Raw genomic sequence first — 16,781 nt, 5'->3', positions numbered from 1 at the left:
CTGCTCAGTGCAGGAAGTGTGATTCCCAGGCGTTCGCCCATCCAGCTACTGACCAGGGCCAACCCTGCTTAGCTTCCGAGATCAGACAAGCACACGCACATCCAGCCCTTTGCTTATTGCTAAGGAAACGGGGGCTGCTAAGGAAGCTATGTGATCAGTAGCCGGAAGAAGACATGGGGCCATCGAGAGCTGTGATTGGGCAGGAGGGAAATACAAACACCGCTGTATATGGACAGGCGGGGGACTACGACCGGATACGGTAGCGAAGGCGGAAAATCAGGGCACATTAAGGGGAAATACTGGGATATTAGGGTATTGAAAGCGGGAGCACGGAAGTGGGAAATTCCGGTTCCAATTCGAGGCGGGTACTGCGTAGTGTGAAAGGCGGGCAGTGAAACCCCATTGGAAGTGAAAGAAGTGTAGATCCAGCCTTAAATAGAAATGCAAGACATCTCACCACAGTGGAGAATACTGGCCAGGTGACCTGTATACCTGTTGTTCAGTTTGTTGTCCAGGTGGTCACTGTTGATGAGCAACTTCAAGGCCTGACAGGTCTCTCCCCTTACACTGCTTCAACTTTAAACCAGGCTTGGACAGGGCAGCCCATTAAATACATGACACCTTCAAACAGAGGACTATCTTCTACCAGCACTCCAAAATAAGGGACTGTCCTCTGTAAAGGAGGAACCCTGGCTACCCTACACTATTATGTGAATGGGTGGCCATTGCTGGCTGAGCAAAATGAAGCCTTCAGTTTCATTTGACCATTCAGCGTAATGAAATACCTCCATTGAACACTGATGCTTTGAAATGAAATATGGAACAAATGTTCAGTGTGAAATTCTATATTTCTAGTTCAAACACCAGCTTGACCTAGGTGTCCATATTCAAAGGGGGTGAGGAATATGACTTGACTGGTCTGAAAATCAGTATGCATGTACAGGGCAATGTTCCACACTTCAGACACAAAATTCAGCTTGACCTACACACCTGTTTTTAAGGGGATGCATGTTCTGGACACAATTCTACATCTGATGTTCAAGCCTGGGCTTAACTCCTGTACCTGCTTTCTAGAGGGCTAGGAGTGAGCAAGGAGGCCAATATCACTCTCTATGCTTTGCTAGTCAGCACAGATGTGATTAAATTGTCACCTAAATATGTAATCTGGCCAATGCAGCCTTTACACTTCCATCACAAAAAATTTTCAGCAAACACTGGTTGAAAATCCCTTGAGCCAGCCTCTCCCAACCTAGTGCCTCCCCCCACCAGTTGTGTTGGGACTACAGCTCCCATCACACCAGCCAGCATGACCAATGGCTACCCAAGTAGGCCCCACATATCTGGGAGGCACCAGGTTGAGGAAGATTGCCTTAAGGTAAAGCACAGAAGCAGCATACACAACTTCAAGGTCTGGAGTAAAATCCAACAGTAGTCCTTCTTAGAGTAAACCCACTGAAATGTATGGGATTTCAGTTAGTCACACATTTCAGTGTGTCTACTGTGAAAGTCATTCCAAAGCCTCCACCTTTAAAGCTAAAAGTAATTTGTTTGCTGACTGCCAAGCTCCATGCTAAACTCGTTGCCCTATCCGTTTCACAGCCTGAAGTGTTTTTTGCATGCTTTAATTTTTGACCAGTCTTTTGATTTTTTTCTCAGTTAGCTGTCCTTCAAGATTTAGCTCCAAAACATGAAAAGAAGAAATAGATCTCTACAGGTTGCATTTTGCACTTTGATTCACCTTGGCCACTTGGTTGCTCCCAAGCACTCTGTCACTCACTTGCCACCATGCTCCACCAAGTTGCGTATGTTGGCAAAGAGGGGATGGATATAACAATTCGGAATCATTGGCAGGCTCCAAATTTTCTTTCAACTGCAGCCTGGATCTGTGCACATTGCCCCACCTGCCAAGCCTATAACATAGGCAAGTCTGTAAAGGTGGAGCGTGGATACAGAGGTTGCCAGAAGGACCCTTCCTGTATTTGTAAATAGACTTTGTTCTGATGCCAAAGCAGATTGGCTACAAATACATTTTAGTAATTGTTTGTTTGTTTTCTAGTTAAATAAAGTTTAAGAAATGTTAAAAGAGTAGAGTATTGAAAAACAGAACTTACAAAATTAAGTTCAGATACAAGACTAAGATAGATCAAGGTTCTTCCAGTAGCTTTAATGGCCATGAGAGCCACCCCAAGCAGAGAACATGGACTAAGTCCTTATGAAATCATTACAAGAAACCTAATATTAAGAACACTTACTGCGCCACCCACTGTACCTGGTTTAAAATTAGCCCAAAGTGAAATACTCAAATATTGTCAGGTTATTAATGTATACTGTCAGTAATTTTCATTCACCAGTTAAGAATGCACACCCGTCTGAACCAGTGAGCAAACAGCGTTACCCGTTTCAGGTCAGAAACTAAGCCTACATAAAGAAGCACCAAAGAAAAACTGCTTTAAAACTATGAGAAGAAAAACCATACCAGATGCTAGTGGTCTGCCACACTGCAGTCAAGCTAGCAAGAATTAACTCCTGGATACACGCTTCCCAGTGTAAACATGCGCCTATACCAAGGCCGGCGCCAGCTGATCCAGCCCCCAAAGAGATGACTTCAAAGGACAGAGACAGCGCTCTTAAATGGAGCAACGCAAAGCTGTCCAGCCCAGAAGCAGACAAAATTGCTGACCCAACTAGAGATTCTGGAATCCAGATCCGCAGGGCAGGTACCAGCAATCCTACCAGTGAAGCAGACAAAAGCGAGACGCAGACAGCTAATCCCAAGACCGTCAGATCTAGTAGAGACTCAAAAGGCTTAGAAGATTTTGTGCTTTTATGTGAACTGATGATTGAAAGTTACACAACTAAAGAAATTTTGCAATAACGTACTAATTGGACAAGCCAAAATTGGTCCAGACAACGTGTTTCCTCATCCCGCAATACCACAAGACTTTGTATAATATACTCCCAAAAGGAGGGAGACAGCTTTGTTCTTTGCTTCTTCTTTTTTTGTCATCATGCCCCTATATATGCTAGAAGAAGTTTGGACTTCTCCTTGTTGCACCCTAGTAGCTACTTTGTAGTTCACTAATGCCATCAGTGGGCCATAATAATGCCCTGCCCCTCCGAAGAGAGTAAAGTTCCACCCTGCTGGCAGAGTTGGAAAAGTCCAGAGGCAAGCCTGGTACCAGCTACCAGAAGACAAAGAAAAGTCAAAGATGTGGACCAAGTGGACATAGTTGATTGCTATGGGTCGCATTACAACTGGCCGAGTAGCATAAAAAGAAAAAAAAATCAAATACCTATATATAAAAGACTCAAGCTATGGCAAATGCTTTGAAGATTCCCCAGTTTTTAAAGAAAAGATTAAGTAGTGTAAAATTATTTGAAGCCTTTGGTGACCAGCAAGAGAGACACTCAGAAACTATGTGATCATTGTCTGATCAGTTTTAAACCTTGCCTGTTTAATAACGCTGGAAGACAAGACATGTGTACCTAAAAAAAGTTTGAAAAACTGAACTCCAAAGGAAATTAAAAATAGAAGTCATTGCCTGTATGTAACCATTACACAAAAGGACAGCTGGCAAGCTTTGATGTATAAAAAGACCCCACCTCCATGCAAACATGCAAATGCAATGTTACCTTTGTGAAGACAACAAAAGTTTGCATATACCATACAGCATGAAATTAGATGAACACAATCAACTTGAAGAAGGCAAAATCATAGCTTAGGCTCAACTTTGTATGTTTACCAGAAAGAAAGATGTCTTTGAACAAGAGAATGCAAGTAAAACTGAATGTTCGTTGAGAAAGGGTGCATGTGCTAAAATGATTATGATGAAAACAAGATTTTTAAATAGTTAAAGCAAGTGTTAACTTTTGTTGAAAATCACCAGTGGGAACTCAAAAGTGAAAAGCGTGGAAAAGTAGCAGGAAGTGTATAGTGATAAGAAGTAACAACTGAAGTCTTTCAAAACCAGAGTGTGATTAAAAAAAAAATGTTGCAAAGCATAGTAAACTAATGAAAGCCAGTGCACAGAGTGTAAGAAGAATTGCTTTCTATGTAGAACTGATAATCATAAATTGTTTATGAGTCAAGATGTACTCTAAACTGGAAAATTTCAGTTTAATAAGTTGCTTAAGAATATGTGCTTTTGTTCCACTGATAGGCTTGTCTCCAAGAAGTGTATACTGAATCGCTCCCTTTGCTTATGCTGTTGTCATATAGATTTAATCTCTGAACATGTGCAGATGTGCTTATGTTATGTTCTTTAAAGCTCTGTCTTAGACAAACTGGTAAATCTGTGTAATCTGCACAAATAAAGTTAACAGCAATAAAAAGGAAAACAGTTAAGAAAGAAACGAAAAAAGTGCGGAAGCTAATGAGTATCAAAGTCTGAAGAGGGTGGCCAGAGCATCCTCTGAGATGCTTGGCCAAAAGGAGGGAATTGTGAAAGAAACTTCATTAGCTAAAAGTGAAACTGCACATAGCCAAAAGTTCTGGAAAAGTAAGCATGATTATGTAGATGGTGTGAGACAAGCTTGAACCTAATGAGTAGCCAATGAATGATTTTCTCTGACCTTTTGCTAGATTTTGTGTCCAATCTACTGTTGCCAAATGTGCCTTTGTCTGTATCCAGGTATAAATACCCTGAAAATTATTTATTTATTTATTTATTAAGTGAATCCATGGATTCTCTTCCATACATGTATGTCTGTCTTTTGTTCAGCTGAATAATAAAAGTGAACGCTTGGAAATAAACAGAAGAAAAGTTTTTCTTTGACACTACTCTAAGTAGAACTTACATTGGATTTTGCCCCTGGGCAATGGCTGACTTTACAGAAATGGAATGGTTGATGCAAGAGGCTGTTGCTCAGACAGTATTAGCAATTACCACATTGAGAAATGTTACATCAAAACTGGGGACATACAGGAATTTCATTTATGTTGGCAACATCCTGTTTGCAACCCCGAATGCAAATGCGAGAAGGATAGCGCATTCTCTGAAAATGCACATAAATTCCCAAACTAACATTGGCACTTACTTTTGCACTTTACTCTATGGGGGAAAGTGGGCCTTTTGGGTGCGCTTTTTTAAAAATGTGCATTTTCCCCATTCAGACAAAATGAAAGAAGAGCACAAATGAACATGGGAAATGAGGCGAGCTGAGCTACAAGGTAGTCTTTGGAGAATCTGGGTGTTTGCAAAAATCATTTGTTAACCCATCCCTAATCAAAACGAATGGAAGCCATTTTAAAGAGCCAGTGTAGTGTAGTGGCGAGAGTGACGGACTGGGAGCCGGGAGATCCGGGATCTAGTCCCCACTTGGCCATGGAAGCTCACTGGGTGACTTTGGGCCAGTCACAGACTCTCAGCCCAACCCACCTCACAGGGTTGTTGTTGTGAGGATAAAATGGAGAGGAGGAGGATAATGTAAGCCGCCTTGAGTTCCTTGCGAGAGGGAGAAAGGCGGGGTATAAATGCAATAAATAAATAAATAAATAAAAAGCAGTTGCTTCTGCTTGGCAGCTGGTCATTGGCTTCTATATGTTAAAAAATAATAGTCTTCTACATAATTTTGACTGGCAGGAAGGGCTGTCATAGCAAAACTGGCCTGCGATTCATCCACACACACACACTTCTCCCCTCCCCTCTGCATTTCCTTGTCTTGTTTCTGTTTAATATGGTTATTGTCCTAGCAAGGCATAAAGCCAATCGACTGGGAAAGAGGTGGAGTGTGGGACAGGATTAAATCTAGAATTTAATATCTGAACAGTGTTGAGGTTGTTTTTAAAAGATGTTTTATTGGATATTATTATATTGCCAATGAGGAAATGCTCAATAAAATAGTTAATAAAAGACAAAATGTTTCTCTTTCAAATACTGGAAGTGCTCTGTGTTCAAGAGCCAATTCTCATCTCACCACACTAACACAAAATATGCATTCCACACCCATTGTTGGATTCTGCAGTGACAGTTTTGGGACTGGATGCTGGGTGTGACCCCTAATACTCCCTCTCTGCTCCCAGAGCTGTTCTCTCTTTCTCTCACCTGAAAGCTATTAATTGCAGATGCAGGCTAGGTAACAAGAAAGTGAGATGGTCAAGAGATTAAAGAAACTATAACACAGGATACATCAAGGTCTTTTGGAGAAGAAAGCTGGAAAATAAACGTTGGGGTTGGTAGGGATAAGATCATCTTATAGCAGCCTTCCCCAGTCTGATGCCCTTCAGATGTGTTGGACTGCAACTATCATCATCCCCAGCCAGCATGATTTACTGGGCTGTCTCTCAATTCAGAAAGACCGAATGGCCTTGGTGACAGTCCCCCTGGGTGGAAGGTAGCAGCCATCTGGGATTTGATCATAGATGAACATGCTGACCTGGCTTGTATCATGGCTACCTGGTTGGATGAGACTGGCGTGGGAGTGGAGGATCTCTCCCAGTTTGGCCCACCTGGGTTTTCCATGCAGCACCAACTAAGACCTGGGGGATGAGGAGGTGGAGTTCCAGTGATCTATTGTGATTCTGTCCCGCTGGTTGGTTGCAGTTGTGGAGTTCCCCCCACCCCCATTCTAAAAGGCTGAAATGCCTCTCCTAATGCTTAGCTACTGCTAGTAAGAGCATTAAGCTGAAATATGCTGGTAGTTTTGGCCCTGCCCCTTTTGCCTTCAGGCCCACCCACCACTGGAATGTGGCCCCTGAAACCTGGAATTTGGCTGAAAAAGGTTTAATACCCGTGGGTTAGAGCCCATTTGAACACCTACTCTGTGGTGGTGATGGCAACAAAGGAATTATCCTCTGCCACTTAGGGTGGCCAGGTGTCCTCTTTTACAGAGGACTGTCCTCTATTTGAAGGCCTGTTAGAGGACCATCCTCTTTTTGAAAGGGCTATCGATTTGAAGGGCTGCCCAGTCCAATTCCAGTCTAAAGATAATGAATCATAAGAACTGTTGCCCCTCAACAGTTAACAACTGGACAGCAGCCAGGCATACGGGTCACCTGGTCACAGTCTTCAGCACTATAGTGAGATGTACTGTATTTCCATTTCAGTTGTAATAATTACATCTAAATTTGCACCTATACATATAAACTAACATAGGCAAAAGGTATGTAAATCTCTTTTGTCCTCTTTTTTGGTGATACATTTCCTCTTTTTTGGCAATTCATAAGGGGCCACCCTACCACCATTGTGTCTGCACACAGTTGTCCAGCAGAGCTTTTTCAGGTGGTCAAAGGCCTATACATTCTGACCCACAAGAAGAAAATATAGACCACTTGATAGCCCATTGTGACCAATTTGCATGATACTTATAATTGCCAACTTGGATTCCATAGTTGGTCCAGTGGATGCAACTTCTGCTTCTGCTTGTCCAGTTATAATATATTTATACGGCCCAAGGATGTGGACAGGATTCTTGGACAGGTGGGACCTACCACATGTGTGCTTGACTTTTACCCTTCCTGCTTATAGAAGTGTCCAGGGGTTGGGGGGGGACTGCCCAAGTGGGTAAGGGTAGAGGTGAACATCTCTTTACAACAGGTGTGATTCCATCATGCCTAAAAGAGGTAATGGTGAGACCTTTGTTTAAAAAACAACAACCTCCCTGAACCCCACTGTATTAGATAATTTCTGCCCTGTTTCCATTATTCCTTTCTAGGATAAAGTGTTGGTGTGTATAGTGGCAACTCAGCTCTGTGTGTTTCTGGATAAGGAGGATTATCTAGATCTGTTTCAATCTGGCTTCAGGCCTGGTTATGGGACAGAAGGTGCTTTTGCCACCTTCAGGGATGATCTGTACTGGGAACTGGTCAGGGGGAGTGTGTCCCTGTTCGTTCTGCTGGACCTCTTGTCAGCTTTTGATGCCATCCACCATGATCTCCTTCTGAGGCATCTGTCTGGGATGGAACTTGGAAGTACTGTTTTATGATGGCTCTGATCCTTCTTGGAGGGGCAATATCCGAAGGTGGTGCGGAGGGGGACTCTGTTTGATGCCATTGCCATTGAAGTATGCTGTCCTTCTAGGGATGTACGAAATTGCCCTTACCTGTCTCCGCCAGGTTCCGCTGGGGGAGGGGGAGGCGCTCCGTTCCTCCCCCCAGAATCCTCGCTGGCCGGCTCCGCTCTGCGGGGATTCCGCAGAGCCGCCGGCCAGCTCCGCCAGCAACTGGACATCTGGCTGCTGGCTAGCAGGGATGCAAATGGCGGCGGCCGTAGCCGCCGCCGTTTGCGTCCCTGTAGTCAGCCATGATAGACTATGTAAATCTTTACGTAGCCTATCACGTCTGACTTAAAAAACAACAACAACATGCACGTGTGAAAATGGCGGCGGCTACGGCCGCTGCCATTTGCATTCCTTATTTTGGCCCGTCTTAGTCTACGTAAATATTTACGTAGGCTAAGACGGTGAAAATAAGGGGAACGCAAATAGAGTAGCGGACGCTATTTGCGTTCCCCCTTATTTCCACCATCTTAGTCTACGTAAATATTTACGTAGACTAAGATGGGCCAAAATAAGGAACGCAAATGGTGGCGGCCGTAGCCGCCGCCATTTGCGTACGTGCATTGCTTTTTTTTTAAAAGTCAGACGTGATAGGCTATGTAAAGATTTACATAGCCTATCACGGCTGACCACAGGGACGCAAACGTGATAGGCTACGTAAAGATTTACGTAGCCTATCACGTCGTTGTTGTTTTTTTTTAACCTAGCCATGATAGGCTATGAAAATCTTTACATAGCCTATCACGTCTTTGTTTTTTTTTAACACTGGAAATGGCAGCGGCGGCGGCAGCCGGTTGGAAGACCGGCCGCTGCAGCCACTGCTGCTGAAGCCGCCGCTGGAGCCGCCGCCGCCCGGAAGATCCGCCCCAGGTAAGTCTCATCCCTGGGGGCATCCACGGGGGGGGGGGGTGGCGGGGGGGCAGGCCGTTCCGACACGGAGTTCGAGGGGCCGAATGCACTGGCATTCGGCCTCACCAAGATCCGTGGCGGAATTCTCTGCCATCCCTATGTCCTTCAGAATTTCATCTTGTCCCCCATCCTATTTAACCTATACATGAAACTGCTGGGACAGGTCATCTGGAGCGTGGGGTTTGGTGCCACCAGTATGCTGATGACACCTAACTATATCTTTTCTTTCCATCTAAATTCAAAGAAGCTGTTCCAATTCTAAATGTCAGTAATGACTGGATGAGGCCAAACAAGTTGAGGTTCAATTTAGACATGACAGAAGTTCAGGTCAGTCAAAAAGCAGCTTGGGGAATGGGTTGAATGACTCAGCATGGGTTGAATGGGGTTACACCCTTCTTCAAGACTCAGGTTCACAGTTTGGGTGTTCTCCTGGATTCAGCCCGGATGCCCAGATTTCAGCAGTGGCCAGGAGTGCATTTGCACATCTCAGGCTAGTGCATCAACTGTGGCTGTTTGTGTAGGTGTTCAATGTAGCCATGGCGACACATACCTTAGTTACATCCCATTTGGAATGTTGCAACATGTTCTATGTAGGCCAGCCTTTGAAGACTGTTCAGAAACCTCAGCTGGTCCAGAATGCTGTGACCAGATTGACCAGGGCCAGCTATAGGCAGCATGTGACTCCTTTGTTACAGCAGTTTCACTGGCTACTGGCCTGTTTCTGAGCACAATTCAAAGTTCTGGCTATGACCTATAAAGCTGTACATGACTTGGGACCAGTCAGCTTGACAGACTCTCCCTTATGAACCTTCCTGGTTCATAAGGGTTTTAAGATCTTAGGTAGAGGTCTTTCTCTCGCTCCTGCCACCAACAAAGACACATTTGGTGGGAACACAAGAGAAGGCCTTCTTGATGGCTGCTCTAGAGCTCCCAGGGAAGCAAGGATAACTCTATTGTCCATTAGGCAAAGACATTTTTATTCAGGCAGGCTTTTGGTTGTTAAGCTGTTTTGTTTGCTGAACTAGGTTTAACTGGTGGGTGCCGTTTATTTCTTACTGCTTTTTAACTGATATGTTTTAGTTGAGGTGGTTATGTTTTACTTATATTACATTTTACCTGTATTTAATTATTGTTATCTACCTTGAGCACTATTTTTAGCAGAAAGGCAAGATATTAAATAAATAATGACAATAGTCAAACTCATCTAGAGGGCACCAGGTTGGGCAGGGCTGTTTCCTAGGCTCCCGTGCCAACAACCAAGCTAACAGGCCACCTCCTGCATTGTCCTGCTTTAGAAAGATGAGAGTGAGTTGGTTTTCTGTCACCTAGTGCAATCCAAGATTGGGAACTCTTCAGATTTTGTATTCCTGTCATGCTTGCATTTCTTTGTTTTCTTTTTAATGTTGACATGTGAACTGCTGTTCCATTAGCGTGTTTTATTTTGGTATGGAGCCCATCATTACTTTGTAACATGATATTTATATTTGCCTCTCTTTCAATGACTTGAAGCTCGTAACTCTACTTTCATAGAAGATTTTGTTAAAAAGGAATGTTAATGACATATGATCACTCAACAAATAATTACTGTCTTTTATTGCCAGGAGACTGGAGGTCCAACATCATGGGCAACTGCAGCTGAAAATCAGTTTGATTATTCAAGAAATGCCTGATGCTTGGGCATTTTTGATGCTCAGAATAGTCCACAAACTCTATGGATATTTTTTCTGCAGTGAGTTCAGGCAGTCCACGTTTATCTAATGGTGGACAATGCATGGCATGCAGCAAGGTCACACTATCTGCTGAAGATTATGTTGAGACTGAAGGGATCACTATGTAATAAGACAGCAAATGACACCAATGCATCCAAGGCCATTCACTCTGCTTTATATAGTATTAAGGTGCAGGTGAGGGCATATGTGGGATGTGAACTGCAGCTGATTATTCTGAATTCTCTCTTTAAAAACAAAACAAAACACAGATGCATGAACATTGCTTACTGCTTTTTATGCCATTTAGTGGCTTCAGTGATGAAATGTATAGAACTAGGAGAGGATGAATGATCAGCTAGTGCATTCCTTGCTGCAGATAAGGCCATCCACCCAACCACCCTATACAATAACTTAAGCAATCAAGGATTTGAAGGCAGCTTTTGACCTGATCCCCAGAGACAAGCTATGGTAGAAATTGGCCAATGTCCTCTAGACAGTAAGACATAGTTGGCTGTTTAAAACTTTGGATCAGGATCGATCTTTATGTCTCAGGTCTATTAACTCTTGTTCCAAGTGACAGCTATAATAGTTTATGTATGAAAGCTGTCTCCCAGAAAGCCTGAAGCATTGGACTCTCCCACATTTTTTCCTCCAACCTGGGCTCAGCATCTGCACAACAGAATGAATGGAGACTTGGGGATATAGCCTTTCAAGAGTGTTTAGCTCATGCGAATACAACCTGGACCCCATCCAGATGGAGATGCTTTCTGAGGTGATTCCGTTTAAATCCAGATTTTCATGAAATCAGGTTTGCTCCTCCTGGAGCAAATGTAGCCAGTAAAGCTGCATATACTTTTTTTTTTAAAAGACTTTCATGGGGCAAACAGCACCTGAAACCACATTCGTTCGGGGTTGGATGTGTGGAGTCCCGTGAGTAGAACTGAACATCATCAACTGTGTAGGTGCAGGGCAGCTCAGGTCACACAGACTCCCAAACCGTGCTGAAGCTGCTGTGATAGGAAAATTCATCAGAAAACTAGTTTGCAAAAACAAGGGTTTTACAGCATGAAAAACCGTGCTTCCTACAAGAGGGGCGTGCATCATGTGTGTCATGTGCCGCGATTGTCTTGGGGGCGCAGTACAACCAGGGTAAATGTCCCATGTAGATGGCGCCCTGGTCTCCGCTTCCTTTTGGCATTCTGTATGATGATAACTGTTTTCAGCTAGCTGATTCTCTTAAGGATCTTATGTTGCAAGACATACCGTATCTTTTACCTCAGCTAGATTTAGGGTGCTTCCAGACAAAGAGATCCTAAGGCTAACAATCCAAGGGCATTATGCAGCTATTCCATCTTTTCTCCCTTAATGGATTTTCCACAGTAAGAAAAAAGATAGAAGTGGTGGGACAACATGAGAGGGTTACAAGTGGAAGACAATGACGTCTGGACACCCCATAACATTCCATGAATGAGGTAGGGTGAAGGCTGTATAAAAGCCTTGTCTGGAAGCTTCTTTAGTGTCCTGTCTTCCCACATTTTGTTGGGGACGGATGCTGGCATACGAATGACCTTGACTGTCTATCCAATCAATGATGGAGTGATGGAAACTGTGGATCATGTCCACTTCTTCTGTAATTTCTATTCCAGAATTCACAGCCAACTAATTGCCTCCCCTTCTGGGGTCTTTATCTGTTAGGTGGCATGTGTTTGCATAAACTACCTATTAGCAGATAAAATCCCTGGAGTTGCCTTAGCAGTGGCATATTTCCTGTCAGTGTCAGCTGGTGAAATTTTTAGTCTCCTTGTGGAAATTGCCTTTCTAGAGGTTATTCTTATTATGGGTTGCTGCTGCCATCTTATATGAAAGAACAAAAATACAGATATAAAATAAGATGACAGCAGCAACCCATAATAGGTTTAAGTAGAGTGTCCACTTATGAATTGCCCCCAAAGAGGAAATACATCACTAAAAGAGAGGGCAAAAGTGGGCAGTGATTTGCATAACATCTGCATATGCCAATTTATATGCATAGATGCAAATTTAGAAATAATTATTATAATTTAAATAGAAATACAGTACATGTCATGATGGTGTGGAAGACTGTGACAAGGTGGCCTGTGTGCTTGCCTGTTCAGCCTGCTGTCCAGATGCTGATGAACAGAAGTTCTTACCATTCATTATCTTTAAAGTGGAATCGGACAGGACATGCTTTTAGATAGAAAATGCCTTCAAACAGAGGACAGTCCTCTAGCCACCCTAAGTTTAAGCTGTAACTACATTTGTAATGTTTTCATTTTTGCTCTATAGATCATAATATTAAACAGAACTGAACAACACACACTGAGAAAGAGCAATACTTTAATGGGCTCTAGGTTTAAACCTTAGTGTATCCATTTAAAAGGATCTCGGGCAATAGGATTGGAATAAACTTCACATAGCACATGGTTGAGGTATAAAATTTGCTACCACAACATGTGGAGATGGCTGCCAACTTGGATGGCTTGAAAAGGGGAGTAGTCAAATTAATGGAGAATAAAGCTATCAGTAGCTACTGGTTATAATGACTGTATATATTGCCTCCAGTATCAAAGGCAATTTGCCTCTCGATGCCAATTGCTGGGGAACAGAAGTTGGGGGGGTGCTATTGCACTCATGTCCTGCTTATGGGCTTCCTTCCCAGAGGCGTCTGGTTGGCCACTGTGGAAACAGAACATTGGACTAGATAGGTCTTTGGTCTGATCCAGCATGGCTGTTCTTATGTTCTTGTGTTCTTCTGCCAGAGTCAGTGGAGAGCCAGTTAGAGAAGACAGTACTGAGGTAGACAGGCCAATGGTCTTACTCACTATAGAATCATAGAATCATAGAATAGTAGGGCTGGAAGGGGCCTACAAGGACATCGAGTCCAACCCCCTGCTCAATGCAGGAATCCAAGTCAGAGCATCCCTGACGGATGGCTGTCCAGCCTTGTCTTGAACACCTCCAGTGTGGGAGAGCCCACCACCTCCCTAGGTAATTGGTTTCATTGTCGTATTGCTCTAACAGTCAGGAGGTTTTTCCTGATGATCGGCTGGAATCTGGCTTCCTGTAACTTGAGCCCATTATTCCGTGTCCTGCACTCTGGGATGATCAAGAAGAGATCCTGGCCTTCCTCTCTGTGACAACCTTTCAAGTACTTGAAGGGCGCTATCATATCTCCCCTCAGTCTTCTCTTCTCAAGGCTAAACATGCCCAGTTCTTTCAGTCTCTCCTCATAGGGCTTTGTTTCCAGTCCCCTGATCATCTTTGCTGCCTTCCTCTGAACCCCCTCCAGTTTGTCTGCATCCTTCTTAAAGTGTGGTGCCCAGAACTGGACACAGTACTCCAGATGAGGCCTAACCAGTGCTGAGTAGACTAGTACTTCACAGGATTTGGAAGCAATGCTTCCATTCATGCAGCCCAAGAGAGCATTTGCCTTTTTTGCAGCCATATCACATTGTTGGCTCATATTCAGCTTGTGATCGACAACAATTCCAAGATCCTTCTCACTTGTAGTGTTGTTGAGCCACGTATCCCCCATCTTGTAACTGTGCATTTGGTTTCTTTTTCCTAGGTGCAGAACGTGGCATTTATCCCTATTAAATGTCATTCTGTTGTTTTCTGCCCAGCACTCCAGTCTATCCAGATCACTTTGAATTTTGTGTCTGTCTTCCAAAGTATTAGCTATCCGGCCAATTTTGTATCATCTGCAAATTTTATCAGCATTCCCTGCACCTCCTCCTCCTCCAAGTCATTAATCAAAATGTTGAAGAGCACTGGGCCCAGGACTGAGCCCTGTGGTACCCCACTCATTACCTCTCCCCAGTTTGAGAAGGTTCCATTGATAAGCACTCTTTGAATCCGATTCTGTAGCCAACCATGGATCCACCTGAGAGTTGTTTCATCTAGCCCACTTTGAACTAGTTTGCTCATCAGGATATCATGTGGCACTTTGTTGAAAGCTTTGCTGAAGTCGAGGGATATGATGTCTACAGCATTCCCACGGTCCACAAGGGAGGTTACTTGATCAAAAAATGAGATCAGATTTGTCTGGCAGGACTTGTTTTTGACAATCCATGTTGGCTTTGAGTAATCACTGCATTGTTTTCAAGGTGCTTACAGATGGATTGCTTTATCATCTGCTCCAGAATTTTCCCAGGGATTGATGTCAGATTGACTGGCCTGTAGTTCCCAGGTTCCTCCTTTTTACCCTTTTTGAAGATAGGGACAACATTAGCCCTCCTCCAGTCATCTGGCACATTCCCCGTCCTCCATGATTTCTCAAAGAGAATAGACAGCAGTTCTGAGAGTTCTTCTGCCATTCAACTGCATCCTAGAGTAATAAAGGAACTGGCAGAAGAACTCTCAGAACTGCTGCCACTGGAGCCGCCGCCGGAGCTGCCGCCATCAGGAAGATCCGCCCAAGGTAAGTCCCATCCCGGGGGCGGGTGGGGGGGGTGGGCATTCAGCCTCCCCGAGATCCGTGGTGGAACTTTCGTACATCCCTACAAACAATTCCACCAAGAAGAAAAGGTGGAAGACAACAGAAGAAGCCAATGTGGCTTCACAAAAAGCTTAGGGATGACCTGAAAACAAAAAAGGACACATATAGGAAGTGGAAAGAAGGCCAAATAACAAAGGAAGAGTACAGGCAGGTAGCACAGAATTGCAGGGATGGCGCCAGGAAGGCTAAAGCTGAGAACGAGCTGAGGTTAGCGAGGGATGCTAAAAGCAACAAAAAGGCTTTCTTCAGCTACGTGCATAGTAAAAGGCAGAGGAAAGAAATGGTTGTTCAGCTATTAAATAAGGATGGCAAAATGATAACAGATGACAAAGAAAAGGCAGAGGTGCTCAATTCCTACTTTGGCTCAGTGTTCTCCCAAAAGAGGGTCTATGACCCCCCTGGCAAAGGCGAAGTACAGGCTGAAGGGGCAGGATTGCAGCTTGAGATCGATAGGCATATGGTCAAGGAACACCTAATTAATTTGAATGAGTTTCTCTTGGAACCAAGAACTCAAGTACAACATGGCCGCTTTCCCCCAGTGTTCCTGTAACTGCTACTTTATCCACTAAGTCATCCCTGTTGGTTAGGATCAAGTCAAGGATAGCCGATCCTCTAGTTCCTTCCTCTACTTTCTGTAGGAGGAAGTTATCCGCCACACAAGTCAGGAATTTCCTGGAGGGGCCATGTTTTGCAGAATTTGTCTCCCAACAAATATCGGGGAAATTGAAGTCCCCCATTACTATTACATCATGCTTCCTTAAAACATTGGCTATTTGCTTTTCAAAAGTTTCATCCTCGTCTTCTCCTTGATTGGGTGGCTGGTAGTAGACTCCGACTACCAGGTTCCTTTTATTCTTTGCTTTCTTTTGATCCAGATGCTCTCGATGGGGCTACCAAGCTCATCCTCCTGTATTTCTGTGCAGAGATATGTATTTTTCATATACAGTGCAACCCCACCTCCCTTTCTGTTCCTGCTGTTCTTTTTGAACAAGTTATATCCTTCAATTGCTGTATTCCAGTCATGAGAGTCATCCCACCAAGTCTCAGTTATATCTATCAAGTCATAATTTCCCTCCTGTATTAAGAGTTCAAGTTTGTTCTGTTTGTTTCCCATACTCTGGGCATTAGTATATAGACATCGAAGACCATGTGCTTCATAGTCTGGCTTTCTTCCTACATGTGTCTGAAGACTATTATTGGGCGCTATCAGAGCTGTTCCCTCCGTTGCAGTGCATGCGCCTACGTCCATTGTTACCCCCAACATTACATCTCCCTTCCCCGTAGGATTCAGTTGAAAGCCCTCCTGATGAAGTTCTTCATGCTGTGGCCAAACACATTCTTCCCATCCTTTGTGAGGTGCAACCCGTCCCTTGCCAGCAGCCCATCTTCCAGGAAGTATAGCCCATGGTCCCAGAATTCAAATCTCTCTCATCGGCACCACCTTCGTAGCCAGTCATTCACCCGGAGTATTTTTTATTCCCTTCTATCCCTCTTCTAACTACTGGAAGGATGGATGAGAAAACTATCTGGGCCCCAAAGTTCTTGAGTTTCCTTCCCAAAGCTTCAAAGTCTGACGTGATTTCTTCATAGCTCTGCTTGGCGGTATCATTTGTTCCCACATGGATGAGAAGAAAGGAATACCTGTCAGT

The 16,781-nt window shown here is 43.9% G+C and overlaps 1 long non-coding RNA gene across 3 annotated transcripts in view; it reads right to left on the bottom strand.

The window, feature by feature from the left end:
* The window catches only part of LOC146343930 (uncharacterized), a 30,397-nt gene extending 27,598 nt beyond the window's left edge, over positions 1-2,799 (bottom strand). The window contains exons 1-2 of one of the 3 annotated variants that reach the window (XR_014792092.1): positions 2,477-2,799; positions 1,739-1,910 (exon numbers count right to left, since the gene is read on the bottom strand). This is a non-coding gene — a long non-coding RNA (uncharacterized LOC146343930). The remainder of the gene's footprint in view (positions 1-1,738; positions 1,911-2,476) is intronic. The other 2 variants (XR_014792091.1, XR_014792093.1) reach the window with 2 other exon arrangements.
* Positions 2,800-16,781: the final 13,982 nt, after the last annotated feature.

Source organism: Heloderma suspectum, chromosome 5 (genome assembly GCF_057233095.1).
Source record: "Heloderma suspectum isolate Gila_16-S chromosome 5, 16-S_ref, whole genome shotgun sequence".
In the NCBI taxonomy this organism is placed as follows: domain Eukaryota; kingdom Metazoa; phylum Chordata; class Lepidosauria; order Squamata; family Helodermatidae; genus Heloderma; species Heloderma suspectum.
This window is presented reverse-complemented; position numbering and strand designations above follow the sequence as displayed.